General features: G+C 35.3%; 1 pseudogene; it reads left to right on the top strand.

Annotated features, from left to right (window-relative positions):
• Window positions 1–15,486: 15,486 nt before the first annotated feature.
• On the top strand, window positions 15,487–16,290 carry LOC110208963 (ferritin heavy chain pseudogene; annotated as a pseudogene).
• Window positions 16,291–24,109: the final 7,819 nt, after the last annotated feature.

Below are 24,109 nucleotides of genomic sequence, written 5' to 3'. Positions count from 1 at the left end.
GCAATGATATCCTATTTTCTCAGTAACAAAGCATGTTGCACAAATTATAGGTTTTCTATGGTAATGCTCAAGGTATATATATATATATATATATATATATATATATATATATATATATATATATATATATATACACATATATATGTATATATATGTATATATATATATATACACACACATATATGTATATATATGTGTATATATATATGTATATATATATGTATATATATGTGTGTATATATATATGTGTGTATATATGTATGTATGTATACATATATATGTATATATATATAGATGTATATATGTATGTATGTATACACATGTACATATATATGTGTGTATACACATATAATACTCACATATATCATATGCCTTTATTCTCCTCTTAGCCCTGTCCCTGATCTTCTGGACTTTAAAACCATGCTCCCTTGAATAATAATTTTCTCCTTTGGTTCCCTTCCCTTGCCTAATATCCCCTCACCCTTTTCAGCTCCCTTTTGTGTTTTGTAGAAGGAAGGGAGGAAGAGAGGGATGGAGGGAAGGAGGAAGAAAGGAAGAAAAAAGGAAACAAGTATTTATCAGTCACCTACTATGGCAATGAGCACCTACTATGGGATAGATAGATAGATAGATAGATAGATAGATAGATAGATAGATATTGATGTGTGTAAAGGGCAGCTGGGTGGCGCAGTGGATAGAGCACTGGCCCTGGAGTCAGGAGGACCTAAATTCAAATCCAGCCTCAGACACATAATACTTCTAGCTGTGTGACTCTGGGCAAGTCACTTAACCCCAATTGCCTAAAAATAATAATGATGATGTTTGAGATGTTCCTGATGATTTATGTCTTTGAACTAACGTGACAGGAATAATGAATGTATAGAAAACTGGACAGAAGGAGTGAATGGGGAGTTAGCAGATTTCAAGTATATGGTAGATTGCTTTTTTTGAGGGAGAGGGCAATAGGACATATGATTTCTTTTTTGTTTGGCAATTTGGGTTGCTGCCCCGAATTACAATTTCACTGGCACAGGAAACGTATGATGAGGTCATTGCTCCCAGTAGTAAAGAACAGCATTTTGCTTTGCAGTTTATAGTCTTAGAGAGTTGTCTGGGAGACTGAAGTTAAATAACCTGCAAGGGATCCCACAGCCAGGAGATCGCAGGGGCGAGACTTGAATCTAGGTTTCCCTAACTCTGATGCCAGCTCTCTATCCATTACAGTATGTTGCTTCTCATGATAGATTATGCTATTAAAAATGTTGACTAGCTCTCTAACACCTTTCCTGAGATCAAAACAGGATGAAACAGGTTTAAACATAATTGTATGAATTTTTTAGTTAAGACATGAGAAAGAATTAGGTAGCAGTAAGAGCTATTCTAAGTTGGAATATGGCACCAGAGGTTATACAACTTAGTTCTTTTTTAAAAAAATTGAAAATAGATTGGTGTCTAGCTTTCTGTTTATCTTTCAAGGGCATGCTATGTAAAAGTAGTATGGTAGGGTGGATAATACACCCAGACTTTGGGTTAGGAATTGAATCCTGCCTCAGACACTTAACTAATGGTGTAGCCCTGCACAAGTCACTTAAACTCTCTGAGCTTCTATTTCTTCATAAAATGCTTTGCAAACCTTTAAGCTCTATGTATATGACATCTAGTGATTTGTACAGCTCTTTAAGGCTTGCAAAATACTTACATACATTATCTCATTTAAATCTTATAATAACTCTGAAAAATCAGTGCTATTATTGTCATCATTTTACAGAAGAGACTGAGAGAAGCTAAATGGCATATGCAAAGTCACACAGATTGTAAGAGAATTGGAACTTAAGTCTTACTGACTCCAAGTCTTACCCATTGCACTCCCTTACTGCCAACATAGCTGTTGTTATGTAACTGGAACTATATTAGATATTAAATGGTTCTGCTATGAGTCAGAACAGTTCATCAGCTATGTTCAAGACTGCCATAATGCAGGTTTGATCAAAGATGAAGTCTAATTACTAAGAGCCTTTCCTACAATTATACTTTTCTTCTTCTGACAGCATCTAGCAATATTGGAGATGCTACCTACCTGTAGGCTTTTGAACAGATAATTCTAAAAGCACAGCCGTATAAAAATACTATATTACTAACCAAAACCATTCACTTAAAAGACTCCTTTGATTGAGACTCATGGCAGTTTCCTCAAGCTTTAAATCTTCCCTCCAATTTATGTGTCCTTTTTTGTTTGTTTCTTATAGAAAAAACGTTCAACATTTTAAATTGACAGCAGTACCTCAGTTTTCCCATTGAGCCTGGTCCTACAGAAAAGGGAACATAAATTTCTGTATTCCTTTTCAAACTTTCTTTTGAAGCCCATATTATGACTTTCAATATATTAGAAACTCTCTTCTGCTGTTGGTTCATGAAGTCCCCAGTGCTGGAGGCATTTTATGACTCTTTGAGATTAAGATATTTCAAACTTCAGTGACTATATGTTCCCACTGGGATATTGGAAGCAGACTTTACAGTTTCCACACACAATGCAATTTTTAAAATAAAATTCCATAAATTAAGGCACTCATAAACCTTTGGAAATCCTGCTGTTCCAAACAGCTGCTTGGTTACATTTGTTTCTCATACTAGGCAAGGCTCATGGGAAGAGAGCACTTAAAACCTAGCCTGCCCTTAATTAGCATGAAGGACTGGTGAAGAGACTTCATTTTCAGACTGAGCTTATGTCAATTTAAATTTTTCAGACTTGAGATCAATAAGCAAGCTTCATTTGAAAGATACTGATCTCTAGCACACAGTGCATCACTGGGGGAAAAAATACCAGTTGAAATAAAGTGCTAAATAACATATGGTCACTTCTAGGCACACTCAAATTGTGTTTGAGAGAGGTGCAGAGGAAAGAGTCCTAGAATTTGTAATGATAGGACCTGAGTTGAAATTCTGACCATGAATCATTACTATTCATGTGACTTTTGACAAGTATTTGGCAGTCTTGTTTTCCACATATGCAAAATGAGAATAGTTGATCAGAGGTTCTTAATCTTCTTTTGTGTGATGCACCCATTGACAATCTGGTAAAGCTTATGGACCCTTTTTCAGAATGATATTTTTAAATGAATAAATAAGAATAGAGTTATAAAGAAAATCAATTATAATGAAACATAATTACCTATATCATAATCCCATTAGGCTTGTAAGCTCCTTGAGAGCAGGAACTTTTGCCTGCTTTTGTATCCTAAACACCTAACACAGTTCCTGGAGTATAGTAGGCACATAATAAATGTTTATTGTTTGATATATGTGTGTATATGAATATGTATATGTGTTTATATACTGGAAACAATTGGAAGAGTACTTAGAAATCATCTATCAGGCATTCTTAGCCTGAGATCCATAAACTTGTATGTTTGTGTACACACATACATCTATGTACATACATATATGCATGCATCCATATACATGTGTATACAAATGTGTATATAATATGTATCTCTATATATGTGTGTACATATATTTGCGTGTGTGAGTGTGTATGTGTGTGCATGCATGGTTAAGAATGCTTGGTAGATGATCTCTAAGTACCCTAAAAACTCTAAATTATCTATGATCTCAACAACCAAAGTGAAGCTGTAAATTGCTAGACTCCAAATTCAATATAAACCCAGTTCACCTTTTTACTGTTTTGAAACTCTCATTTTCCAAGGTATTTAACTTGGCAGGTAAGGACTCAAAGCTCTCTGTGGTCTCCTTATTACTCTCTGAATGTGAAGTATCATTCAATTTAGAATTTATTCCTGATCTTCTGTGTCTTAGAGATACTTCTAGGAAGTCAGGTTGTGCCCAGATTGACTTGGTTTTAGAGATGTTGACTCAAGGGAATCTAGAATTTTGGCTCTAATGTTGTTGTTCTGACTTTTTGTATAATACCATTAGTTTTGATAAAGTAAAATGACTGATTCTCTCTGCATTCATATGGAAAAATTGAGACTCAGTGAGGTTAATATAAAAAACACCTCATATTCCCAAGGTAGTTTAATGTTTGAAAGCATTTTCATTACAAAAATCCTAAAATATACAGAATACAATTGTTTGTTATTCCTGTTTATCAACAAAAATACTGAGATTCAGAGAACTTCGCCAGATTCATGAAGCTAATAAAATTTAGAGCTAGGATTCAAACACAAATCTCTCATACTTCCAAATATAGCAGTCATTCTACTATGCTACACATGCCTGTATAAAAGAAGGGATGTTGTATCACATATTGAAATTAAATGACCAGTCCAAAGACACATGTAGCTATATTAAAGGTAGAACCAGAACTGAAATCTCTCCAATAACTGTCTGGCTCTCTTTTACAGTTTTATATCACTCTAGAAATCATCACATCTCTCAAAGGGTCACACTTAAATTAGAATAATTTCAAACCCTGTGGATTTTAGCTTCTCACAAGGTAGCAAGAACATCCTTCCAGCTTATCCTTAATTATTATGAAACTAAAATGAAGCTATTAAATTTACCTCATTTGACTCTTTACCTTGATTTAGACCTTTAAAAAATCAATAACTGGTTGTAATATAAACAAAAGCTATAATTTATAGAAATAGAAATGCATGGTTTTTAAAGTAAGACTGAAATCTTATTTTCCAATGAATTAAAAATAAAATATGAGCCTAATAATTGTAAGGACTTGGTGGTGGCAGTATCTTTTATAAGAATATAGTGAATTATATTTTACAGGAGTCATTATCCATTTTTTTTAAAAAAAAACATACACCACAGTAGCTTAAGAATAGATATTGGCATTTAAGAACTATAGACAGATGCATTTATTGCCCTCCTCTCATACTCCAATGCCAAGGTACAAATTGATTAATGACAACCCAAAGGACTCAGGGATGGCATATTTATCTGGATTTTGGCAGTCTGTTCACCCTTTCTCCTCAAGGATATATCCCAAAGGTTTTCCACATTGGAGAATATAAAGTTATGTAGTAACAAGCCCCTTTGGACCTCTTGAACCCTTTAAAAAGCGAACAATAAGATAATGTTCACAAAGCACTTTACAAGCTTAAAAACACCACTGAGATGTCAGCTATTATTAGTCCAATGTCCCTTTTCTTTCCTCTCCCTCTCTCCCCTCCCACTTAACACTTACCTCTTCTGGCCCACTGGCTATGCCTCAGTTTATTCCACTATCATTATAGCTTTTAAAATTCGTTGTCATCCTATGGCATGTTTCTAGAGCATGACTGACAACCTTCTGAAGCTTTTTTAAACCTGATGATTATGACCTTCTTATGGTGATCTGTGTGGCACTCCCTCTTCACCTCTGCCACACAGATTCCTTCTCTTTCTTTAACTCACAGCTTAAGCACCATCTTCTACACAAAGCCTTTCTTGGTTCCCTCCCCCAACTGCTAAAGCTCCAAAGATCTTCCTTAATCACCTTGTATTCTATTCTATTTATTCTGAATATATTTGTTCTGACTATATATACCTTATCTTCCCCATAGCTCATAATCTTCTTAAGAGCAGGGATTGTTTTGTTCTGTATATCAGTATCCCCAGAGTGTAGGAAAACATCTGGCACGTGCTAGGGGTTTAATAAATGGTCATTGATTGAAATGATACTGTGAAAAAAAACCTAGAAAGCAGTGCTAGAGGTTATTAAGCTATGGAAAAGAAATTGAAGATATTAAAGGAGCTGGTGGTATTTTCGTTACTGCTATCTATCAAAAGGAAAGGAATCAGAAGATGAAAGCAAATGTGTGAAGTCAATGAGTGGTTAAGAAGGTGGCATCTGAGAATGGCATTTATATTTATGGACTCACATTAAAAATATAGGAATGGCAGGAATGAAGTACACCTAGCAAAACCTGGGGCAAATGTTTTTGCCTGAAGTCTTGCAAATCTGACTAAATTGAAATGGAAAGTGTAAGGAGAAACTGACTAAAGACGCCCAATGTGTGAAATGTGATAAAGAATAGTTTCTTTAAAGAATAACAAAAAAGACATCCAAAAATTTCAAAGGAAAAAAATCCAAAACAGGTGCCAACAATAAAACCCATGGCTTCTGCCATTTGTGCACAAATGTACAAAGTATGACTAAAAAGCAAAGTGAAACAAAGAGCTTAAAACAAGAGGGCAAATTCAACATTACAAACAGTGCAAAAAATGTGGAATTGCATATATAACTGGAATGTGATTATGGAAAGATATATCTAATTTAAAAAATGAACAGGTAAAAGAGAGGGTTGTGGTGTGGAATAGCTGTTTATATTGAAAATACATATCCATGGGAAGACATTGAGGAACCAGAAAGGTGAAAACATTCCCTTATGTTCAAGGATGTTTGTTTAAAGATCAACATAAAAAAGAAGGGGTATTATCATCAATGTCATGGTTGCACATCTGAATCAGATACCTTTTAATAATGGAAATGACATTGAGATGATATCTAACATCTGCCTTGCTTCTGAATGTTAACAATCATTGGGCTTTTCAATGAAGCTAAAACCTCCTACGTATGTTGTATCCCCTTATTAGAATATGTATATAATCCTTAAGATCATGGACTATCTTACTTGTATCCCCAGCACTTAGCAAAGCACTTTGAACATGATAACAGATAACATGACTGGCATAGAGAATATTATCCAATGGACTTCAACTGGACATCTCTTATTCTAATTCTCTCTGTGTCTGTCTCTCTCTTTCTCACTGTAACTCTGTTTCCACTACAGTCTGTCGTGTCTATTTCTGAAAGGCTGTCTGACCTCTTCCCCCTTAAGGAAGAATATCTAATAGTTTGGTTTTGGTTTTGGTTTTGGTTTTTTGGCTAGGCAATTGGGGTTATGTGACTTGCCCAGAGTCACATAGCAAGTAAATGTTATGTGTCTGAGGCTGGATTTGAACTCAGGTCCTCCTGACTTCAAGGCTGGTGCTCTGTCCACTACGCCACTTATCTGCCCTATAACGAGAAGGCTTTTTTGGTTTTTTTGTTTGTTTTTAGCTTCCCTTAATGATAACTTCATCTTTCAAAAGGTAGAGGAAGCAATAAGGAAAACCACTGTTCTTGATTTGATAAAGTAAAGATTACTGAAATAGAAATGATAGGAATTTTGGAAGTAAGTGACCATGATAATTTAGATTTTTTGATAGACAAAAGAAAGCCAAGTATCACATGACTTGTATTATAGGGTTCTGGATAATACATTTCAAAGGTTTCAGAAAAAAGATGGGCAGGATATCATGGACTAAAATTCTTCAGAGAAAATCAACTGAGGAAGGTTAAGGATCTCTTTAAAATGGCCTTCTAAGGAGTCAAAAAGAAGCCATTCCAATGAGAAGAAAAGGGGGAGGGGACTGTCCAAATTAATTGGCATAGACAGGTAACTCTTTCCAACTCACATTTATTTAAAGGCATGTACAAAAGATCTTCCATAAAGTTGGTCTATGACATCTCAACATGACATGGAAGTAGCTCTGCTTTCTGAAATGTTATTCTAGTGAGATGAAAGTTCTTGCAGGTTTTGCCTTGGTAGAAAGACTTCAACTATAATCCCAGGAAGAGCCTGTCTGCTGTCTAAGAAACAACCTAGTTAAGTAAGTAGAATCTCATCACCTTGTTTGAGAGCAGAAAAGGTAACAGAGCTGGCACATATACAAGACTGGCAAAGAAACATGAAGTTAAGAAAAAACGGTCCAGAGGACCAATGTGAATAGAAATACTGCCTACTACAGGTTGGTACTCTGCTTGAAATCCCTAGTCACTCCACCCTAGTTATGGCTCTACTAAATCAGCTATCTGTGCCTTATTATCTAAGCAAAACACAAACAAACAAACAAAAAACAAAAAAAATTTAAAAATTTAAAAACTTTGTTTCAGAATTTGAATTAAACATAAGATTTAATAATTGTCATCAAACACCATTAATATACCTTAAAGGAATGTCAATTAGTAAATAAACAGTCCACTAGTTAACTGGTACTGAAATTTGATTTTGTATTTGTCTTAGTATAAACCAGCATTTCTATACAATGTAACTCTGTATAACGAATAGCCAAGAATCACAGACTGTGAGGTTAAGGAAATCAAGTTCTATCTTTAGGGTTTTCACAAATGACTTTTGACTATCTCCTTCTTACTTAGGTATTCTCTGAGAATATAAGAATCTGGCTTGTAACTAGATCTATACACAAAATACAAATATTTGTCACCAAGCACTTAGGCTAACATAGCACTTAATATAGGATGGCGGCAGAAATTGAGATGGAGTATCATAGTTTCATAGACTGAAAGCTCAAAGAAATCTTTTTTTTTTGTTTTTTTGGTGAGGCAATTGAAGTTAAGTGACTTGCCCAAGGTCACACAGCTAGTAAGTGTCATGTGTCTGAGACTGGATTTGAACTCACATCCTCCCAACTCCAAGGTCAGAGAGCTATCCACTGCTCTACCTAGCTACCCCAGAAATCTCAATGGTAATAGAATAAAACCCACTTTTTTAACAGATGAGGAAACTGAGACCCTAAAAATATGAGATCACACAGGGAGTCATTGACAGAGTTGGGATTCAAACCTTGTCATTAATTCTAAATCCATCTCTTTTCCCATTGAAGCACATTGAAAAAAAAAAGTAGGATATAGCAATATGCTGAAAGAAGGGATGATGAGGAAAGATGATGAAGCATGTTTTAGGGAAATTAATTTCTTATTCTATTGTTGGTCATGTCCTTTATGGGAATAAGAGGGTCTTTTCATGCGAAAGACTGATTTTTAATTAATTAGTTGCTCCATCTTCTTCTTATGCGTTATTGTCAACTCTCAGGAGTTCTAACACCTGCTGCACTTTTTAAAAGTCATTTTCCTATTTAGCATTGTGCATTTTAATATGTAAACACATGGAATAGATTTTTTTAGAAGTCCTATAGTCATTGATAGGGTGGGAGAAAGAGAAAGACATAGAGGGAGAAAGGAAAATCAGGGAGACAGAGACAGACAAAAACAGAGACTGAGGGGAAGTACAGAGGAAGAAAGACAGACAGACAGACAGAGACAGGGAGAGACACAGAGAAAAGTAGAGAGAGATGGAGACAGAGATAGAGACAGAGAAAGAGACAAGAGAGACACAGACAGTGAGAGAGAGAGAGAGAGAGAGAGAGAGAGAGAGAGAGAGAGAGAAAGAGAGAGAGATGAAGGAGAAAACAGATAGAGCATATATTAAGTGTTTGATTCTTTCTAGACCTTCAATTAATTGCTGGGGATACAGACACAAGTAACCAAGACAGTCCCTGCCTTCAAGGAGCTTACATTTTAATGGGGGAAGGCAATACATTTGTAAAAGGATCCATAAAAGGAGTGGGGGCATCATGTGGTGATGGCTGAGAAGTGGAAATGAGGTTTGTTTTTTTAAGAGAAAGCTCACTTATCAGAAATGGGAGTCCAAGATCACCCTAGAGGAGGGGGAAGGGGCCACTTGAAGATGGTGATATTCTAAATCTGGCCTCTTTTTCACTGAACCACACTGCAAAAAATAATGACAGAAATATGCAGAAGGAAGAAGAGATGGAGTAAAATGATGAGGTGTATTTTAAGGAAAGAATTTCTTTCTCTTTGTGGGGATGAGAGGGTCTTTTGAATTCATAAATAGTTGCTCAATCTTCTTACATATTATTATAAACTCTCAGGAGTTTCTTTCCAATACCTGCTGCAATGTTAAAAAGTCATTTCCCCATTTGGCACCCTGTATTTTTAATATATTAACATCTGCGAGACATTTTTTTTAGAAATACTGTAGTTACTGACTTTGGCTGCTTAGAATTTTCTTTAACTTTGCATTGGACTGCTAAGTTGAAAAGAAATTATTTTAGCATAACAATTTATTTATAACAATAATCACCAGTATTGAACCAGCTTTTTATGCATCGACAAGGTGATCAGCACCAATGCTGGCTCTAACGATGATACAGATTTTACAGTCTAAATGGGATGACAACATTAAGTGACATAAAAGGAGGAATTATAAGATGATACATAATTAAAAGATAAATTGTGTGGCATAGACTATTATTGCTATTAAGTTTCAGGAGACAATCAATTAAGTTTGAACAGCAAAGCAGTTGGAATGTTAGCTGGCCCTGGAAGAAAATGAAGTAAAGGAGAAAGGACACTGGCCAGGTCAGAGGACTTGAGTTCAAATTCTGATTATAATTGCTAACTATGCAGACTTTCTTGTCTCATAACCTCTGTAGAGCTCAACATCTCATCTATAAAATGAGGACACTGAACTAGATGATCACTAAAGTCCCTTCCTGCTCTCAAGTCTCTGAAGGGATGAGTATCCATGATGATAGGACATTTCAGGAAAGGTGAACAACACAAGCAAAAATGTTAGGGGGAATAATGCATCTCATTTAAGGTTATAAAAGAAAATCACACTCATTTCTAAGTCTGGGAGTTAAGTAAGCAATAAATTAGCAGAGGAAATATGCTTCTAATATCCTAGACACAGGACAGAGGGAAAGGTGATTTCCCAGATACAAATCTTTGGTAGTCTGTCTCCTACAATAGGCTAGGGAGTTGAAAGAGCAGTAGTTGGGACTTGTGAGGAATAAGAAAGTAGTAGAAACAATGAAAGATTCACTTAAGTTATTAAGAAGTAGTGTGTTGAGTAGACTGGGTGCAAGGAAGATGAGGAGTGGGAATGGAATACTAGTTAGATGCTAAGCTTGGGAAGAAACAAAATTAAGTCTACAGGGATGAGGGGAAAGCACTGACAGAATTTCCTCTCCTCTTCCTCTAATTTTTCTTTTCCTTCTTGTTCTCCTTCCTCACTTTTTTTTTTCTTTCCATCTCACTCAGGGCTGAAAAAAAGTGTGTGGAAATGGATAGAGAAAGTAAGCAATAGGACAAGGGAAAGGAAAACATCCTATTAAGCTCTCTGACCTCACTAGAAGGTAGAATGGTGTCCTGAGTTTGTTTGTTTGTTTTGTTTTGGGGGGTTGTTGTTGTTGTTGTTTTCACAAAACTGGCAATGAGAATCCTAGCATTAACTGATGAGGATATATTTAGTATTAAGGGCAGAAATTTGAACTGTAGTGCATGGGGATAACTTGACATAATAGAAAGAGAGTTGCACTGGATGTCAGAAGACAAGGATTATTCACACAATACAGTCACTTTATAACTATGTGACCTTATGCAAGTTACTTAGCACTCCGAGCCTAAATTCTTTCAGCTATAAAATGAAGAAAGGAATACTTGTACTGTTGATCTCACAGGTTTAAAGTGAAGAAAACATTTTATAAAATGACAATGTATAAATGTAAGTGATAAAGATAATGGTTGTGATGATGATGGTGGTGATGTCATGATCCATCTATCTCAGCTTCAGCTGATACAAGAAGCCCCAATCACATTTTAAAAACTAAAATCATGATAAGTTAAATAAGGGGAAAACATTTTTATCCTAATTAGTCATTTTGTACTTGGAATTGAAAGGCAGATTTTCACATGACAAAATTTTATGTTCTCTTATTCAAAATTATTGGAAATATTAACACTTCTAATTAACCACCAATTTTTTTTCTTATTGTTTGAGGGCATATTCCTTTTTTAATATTTGAGATAGAACTCACTGAATATAGCTTTTTTTTTTTTTAGTGAAACGAATAACTACAGCCACAAATCCCATGCCAAACTGGAAGTTTCTGTGTCTCTGTAAGTCAAACTTATGAATGTACTAACTACTTAGATATTAAACCAAAAAAAAAATGGACTCTCTGTATCTAACAATGGCCTTTTGGGTCATTTTGCATTACCTACTTTGAGACTGATTTTCTTGATGAAAACAAAGAATAAATTACTTGCTTAGGTAACTTGCCTAAAGTCAGAGTATAAGGGGCAGAACCGAAACAGTTGAACAGTAGAAGTAGTATTGTGAGCTCCCTTCCACATATTCCTCCAAACAGATCTAAACAAAATATACCAAACCAAATCCGGAATGGGGAAATCCAAAAGGGTCACAGTAAGTTATTTATCTCATCCAGCTAAGTGTAAAGAGACAGACACACAGGTCTGCAGATGCTGGGGATATGATGAGCCATAAGCATATCATGCAGAGCAGTCCCACACCCTGTGAGAGGCTATACCCCAAGGCAACAGGAGGTTCTAGACCCATACTGGGACATTGCAATGGATATAAGTACAAACTGATAGTTTTTGTCACTCACTTCCCTTTGCCAGGTCACAGATCCAGGGTTGACTGAGGAGAACTACACAGGACAGTGGCATTCTGTAGTAAGGAGGCCTTGAGTGGTGCGAGGAGAAAGGAGGAAGTTAAAAAGTCAGTAGAAGCAACAGTGTAGCTCAGACCCCAAGCACAGAGGAGGGTCTTACTTTTAGCATCTAACTTAGTCTGCAAAAGAATAATCAAGGCAGGAATCACAGACCAAAGGGGATCCTACAATTCTGCCTCTCTGAACCAACAGAATTTTCCAGTTGACTTACATGGGTGGAGTCCAGAGCTAATCTAATCTTATCTAAACCCAGGTCAAGGATTTGCAGAGCTCAGGCTACAGAGATAATAATTGTACTTTGCCCTAGAGAAAACACTTTTGAAACACTGGAAAATGTAGGTTCCCAGTTTGTCCCTGAGATTCTAATATACAATACTCAATACCCCCAAGAAAGAAGCAAGAGAAAGCTAGGACTTCCTTCCAGAAGTATGGCTGAGCCTAGCCTTAGTATCAACTCTGAGGTAAGGAGGTAGGTTGGGAAAAATGACAAAAAAACAACAAAATATAAATCTATAATAGGGGCAGAGATGCTCAAGACAAAATACAGAATAAAAGAATAATTCCAAAACAACTACGAGCAATGCCTCAGAGAACAACACAGCTTGGGTACTGACTCAACTAGAATTCCAGGAAAAATATTAATCAAGAGTGAAAAAACCAAAAAACAAAAAAAGGTAAAAATGTTTTCATAAATGGAATGAGAGAGCTTGGGAATAAAAAAGGAAAAGAAATTAGAGCTACGGAAGGAAAAAATTAGAATTAACAACTTGGCACAAGAGGTACAAAACCTTGCCCAAACAAGAAACTCCCTAAAAATTAGAGTGAACTAAATAGAAGCCAATGACTCCATGAGGCAATAAAAAATATCAAAACAAAGTCAAGAGGCTGATCAAATAGAAGAAAGTGTAAAGTATAGCATAACACAAACAACTGACTTGGTAAAAAGTTTGAGAAAAAAATTAAAAATCATTAGAGTATCTAAACAACATGACCAAAAGAAAAGAACCCAGAGATCCTATTTCAAGAAATCTTAAAAGAAAATTGTTTAAATCTCTTAGACTCAGAGAGCACAGTAGAAATAGAAAGAATCCACCAGTCACCTTTTGAAGAAATACCAACATTACAACTCCTAGGAATATTATAACCAAAATCCAGGGCTTGTAAATAATAGAAAATACATAAAAAGCAGCCAAAAAGAAAGAATTCACATGCTTTTTGTTTTAGTAAGATGCTACTTATCATTTTAAGAAAGGTTTCATTTATTCTTTTGCCTCCTAATTTTTAATGAGGATAAGTATATTTTGTCAAAGGCTTTTTTCAGTATCTATTGAAATCAACATATGATTTTTGTTGTGTTATTGTTATTTTGTTATTGATGTGGTCGATTATGCTAATAACTTTCCTAATATTGAACTAGCCCTACATTCCTGTATAAATCTTACCTGATCACAGTGTATGATTTTTGTGTATATATTGCTGTAATCTCCTTACTACAATTCTGTTTAAAATTTTTGCACTGATATTCATTAAGGAAAGTGGTTTTTGCTATACCTGGCTTATGTATCAAAACCGTGGTTGTGTTATAAAAGGAATTTAGTAGGACTTCTTTATCTATTTTTAAAAATAGTGTATAAAAATATTGCAGAAACTGAGCTTAGACCAACATTTTACACGATACACCAAAATAAAGTAAAAATGAGTACATGATTTAGATATAAAGGCTGATACTATAAGCAAACTGGGAGAGCAAGGAATAGTTTACTTGTTGGATTTATGGAAAATGGAGGAATTTATGACCAAACAAGATGTAGAGAATATTATGAAACGCAAACTTGATAATTTTGATTATATTAAATTGAAAAGGTTTTGCACAAAAAAGCCAATGCAACCAAGATTAGGAGGGAAGTAGAAAACTGGGAAAGAATTTTTACAACCAGTGTCTCTAATAAATGCCTCATATCTAAAATATATAGAGAACTGAATCAAACTTATAAGAATAAGTCATTCCCCAATTGATAAATGGTCAAAGGATATGAACAGGCAGTTTTCAGAGGAAGAAATTAAAGCAATCTATAATCATATAAAAATGCTCTAAATCAATATTGATTAGAGAAATGCAAATCAAAACAACTCTGAGGTACCACATCACACCTATCAGATTGTCTAACATGACAAAACAGGAAAAGTATAAATGCTGGAGAAGGTGTGAGAAAACTGGAACACAAATGCATTTTTGGTGGAGTTGTGAATTTATCCAACCATTCTGAAGAGCAATTTGTAACTATGCCCAAAGGAATATAAAACTGTGCATACCCTTTGACCCAGCAATACCACTTCTAGGGCTGTTTCCAAAAAAAGATCATAAAAATGAGAAAAGACCAATATGTACAAAACTATTTGTAGAAGCTCTTTTTGTGGTGGTTAAGAATTGGAATTGAAGGGATGCCCATCCACTGGGGAACATCTGAACAAGTTGTAGTATATAAATGCAATGGAATAATATCATGCTATAAGAAAAGAGTAGACAGATTTCAGAAAAACCTGGAAAGACTTAAATGAACTGATGTTGAGTGAAGTGAGCAGAAACAGGAGAACATTGTACACAGCCACGTTGTGTGATGACTGACTTCGATAGACATAGTTCTTAGTAAGACAAGGATCTAAGGCAACTCCAAAAGTCTCATGATGGAAAATGCTATCCACATCTAGAGAAAGAACTATGGAGTCTAAATGCAGATCGAAACATATTATTTTCTCTCTCTCTTTTTTTTTTGTTTTGTTTCTTCTTCCTCGTGGTTCCTCCCATTCATTCTAATTCTTCTTGACTAATGAAAAAACACGTTTAATAAGAATGTATATGTATATGCAATCTATATCAGATTGCACACCTTCTTGGGGAAGGGAGAAGTGAGGGAAGGTGAGAAAATTTAAAACTCAAAAGCTTATGGAAGTGAATGTTGAAAACTAAAAATAATTAATTAAATAAAAAAGAAAAAATATTGTATATAATATTGGGATTAATTGTTCTTCAAATGTCTTGTGTAGGCCAGAAGCGCAGGAAAGGGGAGTCGTTGCGGTTTCCTGCTTCAACAGTGTTTAAACGGAGCCTGCAGCTCGATTCGCGGCCGGAGCAACCCTTAGCCACCTGTCCACCTTCACCTCTACTAACCAAGACTTCTTCCATCCTCCCATTGGAGCAGCAGCCGACCGCCTCAGCCGCCCCAACCTCAGCCACAGCCGCCTCCTCTCGCCTCCTCTTCCTTCTCTTCCTCCTCCTCCTCTTCGCCGCCTCCGCCATCTCCGCCGCCATGACGACCTCTTCCCCCTCTCAGGTGCGACAGAACTACCACCAGGACTCTGCGGCCGCCATCAACCCTCAACCTGGAGCTCTACGCCTCCTACGTCTACCTGTCCATGGCTTACTACTTCGACCGAGATGATGTGGCATTGAAGAACTTTGCCAAACATTTCCTTCACCAATCCCATGAGGAGACGGAGCGTGCTGAGAAGTTGATGAAACTGCAAAACTAGCGAGGCTGCCTGATCTTCCTGCAAGACCTCAAGAAACCAGACCGAGATGACTGGGAGAGTGGGCTGAACGCAATGGAGTGTGCTCTGCACTTGGAAAAAAAAATGTAGTCTTTACTGGAATTGTACAAACTGGCAACTGACAAGAACGACCCCCATTTATGTGATTTCATCGAAACCCACTACCTGGACGAACAGGTAAAGTCCATCAAACAACTGGGTGATCACATAAGCAATCTGTGCAAAATAGGGGCCCCCGATTCTGGCATAGCGAAATATCTTTTTGACAAGCACACTCTTGGAGACAGTGACAAAGAGAGCTAAGCCACACCTGGTTTCCCCCACACTTAGGAATTGTGGGAGTGACTCCTACTGTCTTTCAATGCATGCATATTGTGGTTATCTGACCTTTTCATAATCTGTACCAAAAAACTACCACCATTTACATACCAATAAAGTGACTTGGCACTGATGGGAAAAAAAAGTGTTTTGTGAAATTCATTTCTAAATCCATCTAGTTTGGGGAAGTTTTTTTTTTCTTGGGGAGCTAACTTATGGTTTATTCAATTTATTTTTTCTAAGATAGAGTTAAGTTTTCTATTTCATCTTCTGTTAATCTGGGCAATTCATATTTTTGTAAATAACCATCCATTTTTGCTTACAATTGTTAGTTTTACTGGCATATAATTGGAAAATAACTCCTAATCATTTCTTTAATTTAATCTTCATTGGTTTTATTCACCCTTTTCATTTTTGATATTAGTAATTTGGTTTTCTTTATTTTATCAAATTAACCAAAGGTTTATGAATTTTTTTTATAAAAGAAGCTCTTTGTCTTATTACTTCAATAATTTCCTTACTTTAAATTTTATTAATTTTTCTGTTGATTTTCAGAATTTACATTTTGGTACCTAATTGAGTATTTTTAATTTGTTCTTTTTTTTAGGTTTTTTCATTGCATACCCAATTCATTGAGCTGCTCTTTTTTTCTTTCATTGATGCATACAATTAGAGATATAAATTTTTTGCCAATGTACTACTTTGGCTAAATTTTGGGATGCTGTCTCATTTTTGTTATTCTCTGTGATGAAATTATTGATTATTTCTATGATTTGTTTGACCTTTTCATTCATTAAAATTAGATTATTGTATTTCCAATTAATTTTAATCTATGCTTCCACAGCATTTTATTGAATGTAACTTTTATCGTGTTGTGATCTGAAAAGGATTCATTTAATATTTCTGGTTTTCTGCATTTGGTTATGAGGTTTTATGTCCTAATATGCTTAGTGGATAATTTTTGTACTTGTGCCATGTACAGCTAGGAGAAAGATATATGCCTTTCTGTTCCCATTCAGTTTTCTCTAGAGGTGAACTACATTTAATTATTTTAAGTTTCTATTTCTCTTTAACTTCTTTCTTATTTATTTTATGGGTATATTTTTTCCAGCTCTGAGAGGGGAAAGTTAAGGTCTCCCACTAGTATAATTTTATATGCCATTTGATGTATATATGTTTACTTCATTGTCCATGATTCCTTTTAGCAAGATGTAGTTTTCCTATTTATCTCTTTTCATCAGGTCTATTTTTGCTTTTGCTTTGTCTGACATCGTGATTGCTACCTCTGCCTTGTTTTTTACTTCAACTGAAGCATAATAGATTCTGCTCCAGTCCGTTATTTTAACTCTGTGTATATCTCTTTGTTTCAAGTGTGTTGCTTGAAAATAGTGTATTATTGGATTCTGCTTTCTAATTTATTCTCTTAGCTTCCATTTTATGGGTGAGTTCATCCTATCCACATTTACATTCATGATAACTAACTGCATTTCCCTCTTTCTGTTTTCTTCATTGTATCTTTTTCTCTCCTTTTTATCCTGTCTCTCCTCTAAAGTCTGTTTTGCTTCTGACCACTGCCTTCTTTTATATGCCCTCCCTTTTTTAATCCATCCTCATTCTCTTATTCCCTTCTCTTTCTATTTCCCTATTGGGTAAGATAGATTTCTCTTACCAATTGAACATGTTCTTCCCCCTCTTTGAATTAAATTTAGATGTGTGAGGTTCAAGTGCTGCCCACCTCCCCATAGTTTTCCCCTCCACTGTAAAAATTCTTCCTTGCATAGTTCTTTTATGTAAGATAATTTTCCCCATTCTTTAGGTCCCTTCCTCTTTCTCTGAGGAAATCCCTCTTTCTCACCTATTTATTTTTTTTATATCATCTCAACATAATCAACTCATTCCTGCACCCTTTTTTCTATGTAGAATCTTTCTAATTGCTATACTATTGATAAAGTTCTTAGGAGTTACATATATCATCTTCCCATATAGAAAGTTAAACAGTTAAATCTTACTGAATCCCTTACCATTTCTCTTTCATGTTTACCTGTTTATGCTTCTCTTTAGTCTTATATTTTAAAAGTCAAATGTTCTATTCAGTTACAGTCCTTTCGTCAGGAATGCTTGGATGTTCTCTATTTCATTAACTATATTTTTTCCCCCTTGGAGGATTATATTCAGTTTTGCTGAGTAAGTTATTCTTGGTTTTAATCCTAGCTTATTTTGCCTTCTTGAATGTCATATTCCAAAACTTCTGCTTCTTTAACATGGAAGCTGCTAAATTTTATGTGATTCTGACTCTTCCCCACAGTATTTGAATGGTTTCTTTCTGGCTGCTTGAAGTATTTTCTCTTTGATCTGAGAGCTCTGGAACTTGGCTATAATATTCCTTTGAATTTTCATTTTGGAATCTCAGGTGTTGATCAGTGGACTCTTTCTATTTTATCCTTTGGTTCTAGAATATCTGGACAGTTTTCCTTGATAATTTCATGAAATATGATGTCTAGGCTCTTTCTTTGATTATGACTTTCAGGTAGTCCAATAATTCTTAAATTATCTCTTCTTGATCTATTTTCCAAGTCTGTTGTTTTTTCCAATGAGATATTTCACATTTTTTTCATTATTTTGGCTTTGTTTGATCATTTCTTGATCTCTCATTGAATCATTAGTTTCCATTTGCCCAATTCTGTTTTTTAAAGAGGTCTTTACTTCAATGAATTATTGTACCTCTTTTGTAATTAGGCCAATTCTGTTTTTCAAGGTATTATTTTCTTTTGCTTCTTTTATCAAGGTGTTCATTGTCTTTTTCATAATTTTCTTCCTTTGCTTTCATTTCTTTATCTAATTTTTTTCTCTACCACTCTCATTTCATTTTTAATTTTTTTTTCATTTCCAAGAGCCCTTGTTGTTCTTGTGTCCAATTAATTTTTTTTTCTTTGAGGCTTTGCTTGTAGCAGTCTTGATTTCATTTTCTCTTCTGAATTTGTATCTTCATCTTCCCCATCACCATAGTAGCTTTCAATGGTCAGATTTTTTTGTTTTTGCTGTTTGCACATTTTTCTACACCATTTCTTTATTTTGAGTTTTATGTTAAAGTTGGGCTCTGTCGCCAATATGGGGGAAAGGAGGGGCAATGGCTCAAGCTTCAGGTTTTTTTGCTTAAATGTGATACCTACTTCCTGATGGAGCAATGAAGGACTCAAGAGTACAGAATGAGATTTCTTTTTGATGTGGCCAATGTGGAGAGTTGTTTTTATTAACTATACAGGTTCTGAGTTCTCATTGGGAGGGGGGGATGGTAGGTAGGACTGCATTGATTAAAACAAATAAGATTTTTTAAATTATGTCAGTAATGTGAAAATATGTCTAATAGGATTATACATATATAGCCTATTCTGTCTTAGGGAGGAGCAGGGGAGAGAGGGAGAAAAATATTTGGAACTCAAAATCTTATAAAAGTGAATATTAGAAACTATCTTTATATGTAAATGGAAAAAATAAAATACTATTAAGAGGAAAAAATAAAATGAAAAAATTAAGTCAATACAAAGAGAAACATTAATTTTAGAATGTTTAAAAATATAAATTTCCTTCCTAAGTATACTAGAGTTGGTGTAGATTGCAAGCATCTACAGTATCCAGTGAATACAACTGGTTATGGGGTACACCATGCTTTAGAATTTAGAACTTCGGTATATTTCTTCACTCCTCTTCCTTCAAGTCCTGGCATCCAAGGCCTAAGGATTTCAGAAGACTTATGGAGACAGGGTGATTTTATTTCTAATCCAACCTCTCACTTTCCTGCTAAATATTTATTCTAGGAAGCTTTAGAAAAACTAGCCCACTGCTAGTGGGGAGAACCATGTTCTAGCATGGAAAAGTGCTACCCACCAGTTGAATCATGTTGGGTCATGGGGCATTGTCTTGAGTGTATGTAATCATGTTATTAAGTTCAGTGCCTTGTTTTTCTAAATTGTGGTTATCAATTATTTGGTAAAGATTGAAATATTTCCTATGAAACAACTCCTGTAAGGGGTTATATGGCTGCAAAACCTCATAGAATTTGTAGTATTTTCACATTTCTGAGAGAGGAAACCCATGAAATCAGGACTCAGATTGAGATAGGAGAAGTAAGTGGGCAGACATTTTTTTCGCTCATGATGACAACAAGAGTTTTGGAACTCTCAAATAGAAGAGAAAAGGGGAAAATTGGCAGTTATCCCATGGAAGCAGTGAAACTGGGGCAGCAACACATGACTACCACATCCTCACTTCCTTCCTTTGAGACTATGAGAAATGATTTCTCTCTGTATGGGCAAGCTGGGAGGTCCTTTGAATGTTTTATCTGGGATATTTGATCCCTGTGGCAGATATTGAGAGAAACAATTCAGCTCACAGGTATGGGAAGGCCCTACCCTGCCACACCCTTATTTCTACATATATTTTCCTTCAATTTATCCTACTAAAGAATACATTGGTCTGATTTAATATTATTTCTCATAAACACCTCTGGTTCACCCTGTCCTTATGTTGTTGGATGTCTTTTATTTCAATCAGAACTTTATAGGAAAGAGGGATCTTTCCTTTCTAGTGCATGGGGGGAGAGGGAGAGAAGCTCCTCCTACTCAGACTTATTTTATAAATCTGCCTCATACACATAAGCCTATGTTTCATCCAAAGTATATAATCTTTTTCTCCATCTCTCTCTTCCTCACTATCTCTCTAGCTCTCTCTCTCTCTCTCTCTCTCTCTCTCTCTGTCTCACACACACACACACACACACACATACATGCATTCATACACACATGTGCACATTCATATATGCTTACACAACCTATCAACTTCTTTGGCCTCATTACAAGTAAGCATTTGCTTCTGATCTCATCTCTTTGTATGTGACTGGTCATTTAAAGATGTGGTCATTTTAAACAATAGTACTCATCGCTGATGGCACTGGGCAGGCTAACTCAATTTTCCAGCTGACTGGCTCACAGTTGTTAGGTCGTTGATATTATTGTCGTTGTTGTTGTTGTTTTTCCTTTGACAGAAGAGGCATTTATTGGACCAGCACTGCAATGCTTAAATCTCTGACTAAACTAGGTTATTTTTTGTTATGACTTAAATATGAAACAAAAAAAAACTATTTTTATAGCCAAAGGAAGAAAAAAAAACTTAGGACATCATTTTTCTCCTGATAGGGCCTAAATCCCTTATTTTTCTGAAGGCTAGTTTTTTAACATGAGTAAATAAGTAAAATGGTCCAAATGTACATACACAAAAATGGTCCAAACAGCTATCAGTGTCGACATATACAAAATGCTGACCACAACCTTTCAGATTGACACAATATTATGCAATGGAGTACACAATACATATCCAACCATCTGAAAATGCAGGATAGGATTGTGTCAACCCATGAGCATTTTGCATGATGCTTACCTCTCTGTGGGTGGTCAATGAATACAGCAGTACTTCAGGAACTGGGCACTTAGCCAACTAGACCCCTCAAGCATCTGGCACAACAGTAAACATGAAAGTATGAGGCAAAAGCATATGTCCATAAGACCCAAGCCTCCACTCAAAAGCTACCTGTGTAAGACATTCAGACAAAGAAAAAGCCATAGAAATCACTTTCAAGTCTTTATACATATGAACAAAGCAGAAAATATCAGTTAAGAATCTAGGTACAGTTTAGTATTTAAATACTAAGTCTTTTGCCCTTCTGACTCCTTAAAATGTCTTCAGCATTATGTAAAATATTTAAAAAGCAATAAAAACAGCCATTTACAGCAGAAAGATTTCTGGATCTGGTTCAAAGAACCTGAGTTCAAAGTATGGTTCTTTTACTCCCTGTATGACACTGGGAAAAATCTCTTTATCCCTCTAAGCCTCAGGTTTCTTATTTGTAAAATATGAGAATTTGACTATATGTTTCAAATCTATGATCTAATAAGACTACCAGCAAGTTAGTCTAAACCATGAGTACAGAATTATTGGGTTTTATTGTTGCTTTTAATATGGACTTATATTTAAGTGATATGCCTGTAATTGCCCCCAAATTCTTGAAGGTATTAGATTTTTTTTTTAGTCTGTGTGGTTTCCTTCAGGAAGGAAGAAAGAAAAAAAACATTTGATTTAGCTTCTAGATTGATTCTGTTAATTAAAATTATTCATAGAGAATTTCACATGTACATTTTTCATGGATCCTTTAAGCAATCCTAGTTATTTTCAAGTGTTTTTTTATGGATCTTCTATGGTTTTACTAAAACCATAGAATTCAAGGGTATGACTCCATCTTCACATAATTGCTCAATTCACAAAGATTCTTTATGGTAGCAATTAATATTTTTAACATATATTATGTATCTACTTTGTGTAGATGAAAATCATAAGAATGGTAAAAATTAATTTAAAATAGCACCAAAATTTTCAATGAGGTTCCTTGAGCCAGTGTAAGAACCAGAATATTTTTCAGTTCCAACTCCAATTTTTTACACATATATGATAAATGATTTTAACATTCTAATTAGTAATCCTAAAGCATTGAAAAATCACTGATTATTGATTAAAGTTACTATTACAATGATTATATTGTACTGAGGTAAACAGGATTAAGTGACTTGCCCAGGATAAGGCAACTAGTAAGCGTTTGAGTCCAGATTTGAACTGAGAACGATGAGTCTTCCTGACTTCAGGCCTGGCACTCTATCCACTGTGCAACCTAGCTGCCACAGATTGGAGACTAACTTATAACAAAGAAAAACTATGAGGCAAAAATAGACATTAAAAATATATACAAATGTATAACAATATATAGAGTGCTCTGTTCAAATAGCCAGCAAATAATCTGCTGTCATGGAAGAATATGTTTCATCATCTGATTGTTTGGATTTTCACAGACTTTTATTACTTAAATTTCACTTTCCCTTTATTTATACCATTAAAGCTATCGTGTATACTGTTTTCTTGGATCTGTTCATTTTACTGCATCAGTTCACATAATCGATTCCAATGTTTCTCTGCCTTTATTAGCATTTCTTCACAGCAATAGTCCTCCATATTCACATATCATTTTTAGCCATTCTTTATCTCACAAATACTCATTTTCTTTTTTGTCTTCTATGATATCCTCTGTCTCTTGTTTTGTTAAGGATTTCTTATTAATCATAGTTGTGAAAAGTACCAACCTAGTTCTTTTCTAATTTCTTTTGTAGTGTGACTACTTGTATTCAGTTTATTTGTAGATTTTAAATTTATTGTGGTAAATGTATATAAGAAGTTGGTCTAAACCAGGCATGAGGAACCCGTGGCATCAAGGCTACATGTGGCCTTCTAGGTACGGCCTTTTCACAAAGTCCAAGTTTTACAGAATAAATCTTTTTGTTAAAGGCATTTGTTCTGTGAAGTTTGGATTCAGTCAAAGGGCAGCACTTGAGGACCTACAGGGTCACATGTGGCCTCAAGGCCATAGGCTCCTCACCCTAATGAAAACCTTTTCTTTTCCAAATTGCTTTCCACTTTTCTCAAAAGGGGGTTGAATGGGAATTCTTACCAAAAAGTGAGGTGTTTTTTTTTTCTTTTGTTTTGTTTTTAGGAATTTAAGTTCTTGGGCCTATCAAACACAGAACTACTGCTTCTAATCACTTCTGCTTCTTATTTATATATCCCATTCCAAAGATCTATTTTTTTCCATTTTTTCTTAATGAGGGGCGGGGTATCTGTTGGGAAGGTGTCCCAAGGCATCATAGCCAGGTGAGACATGAGGAGATGTCTGATCTCAGGTCTCTCCTTAAATGGAGGTTTGGAGTTTGTGCCCCAACCCTACACAGAGGCAGAGGATAGTGATGATGTGGAGTACCAAGACTGATAAGAACTTACATTGATGAAGTTATCACAATAATAAGTTCCCTAATGCATGGTGGAGAAGTCAGTCAAAAAAGTCTCAATT

The sequence above is a fragment of the Phascolarctos cinereus genome, unplaced genomic scaffold, assembly GCF_003287225.1.
Source record: "Phascolarctos cinereus isolate Bilbo 61053 unplaced genomic scaffold, phaCin_HiC Scaffold_5;HRSCAF=322, whole genome shotgun sequence".
Lineage (NCBI taxonomy): Eukaryota > Metazoa > Chordata > Mammalia > Diprotodontia > Phascolarctidae > Phascolarctos > Phascolarctos cinereus.
The sequence above is the reverse complement of the archived record's forward strand: the minus strand, read 5'-3'. Positions and strand labels throughout refer to the sequence as shown.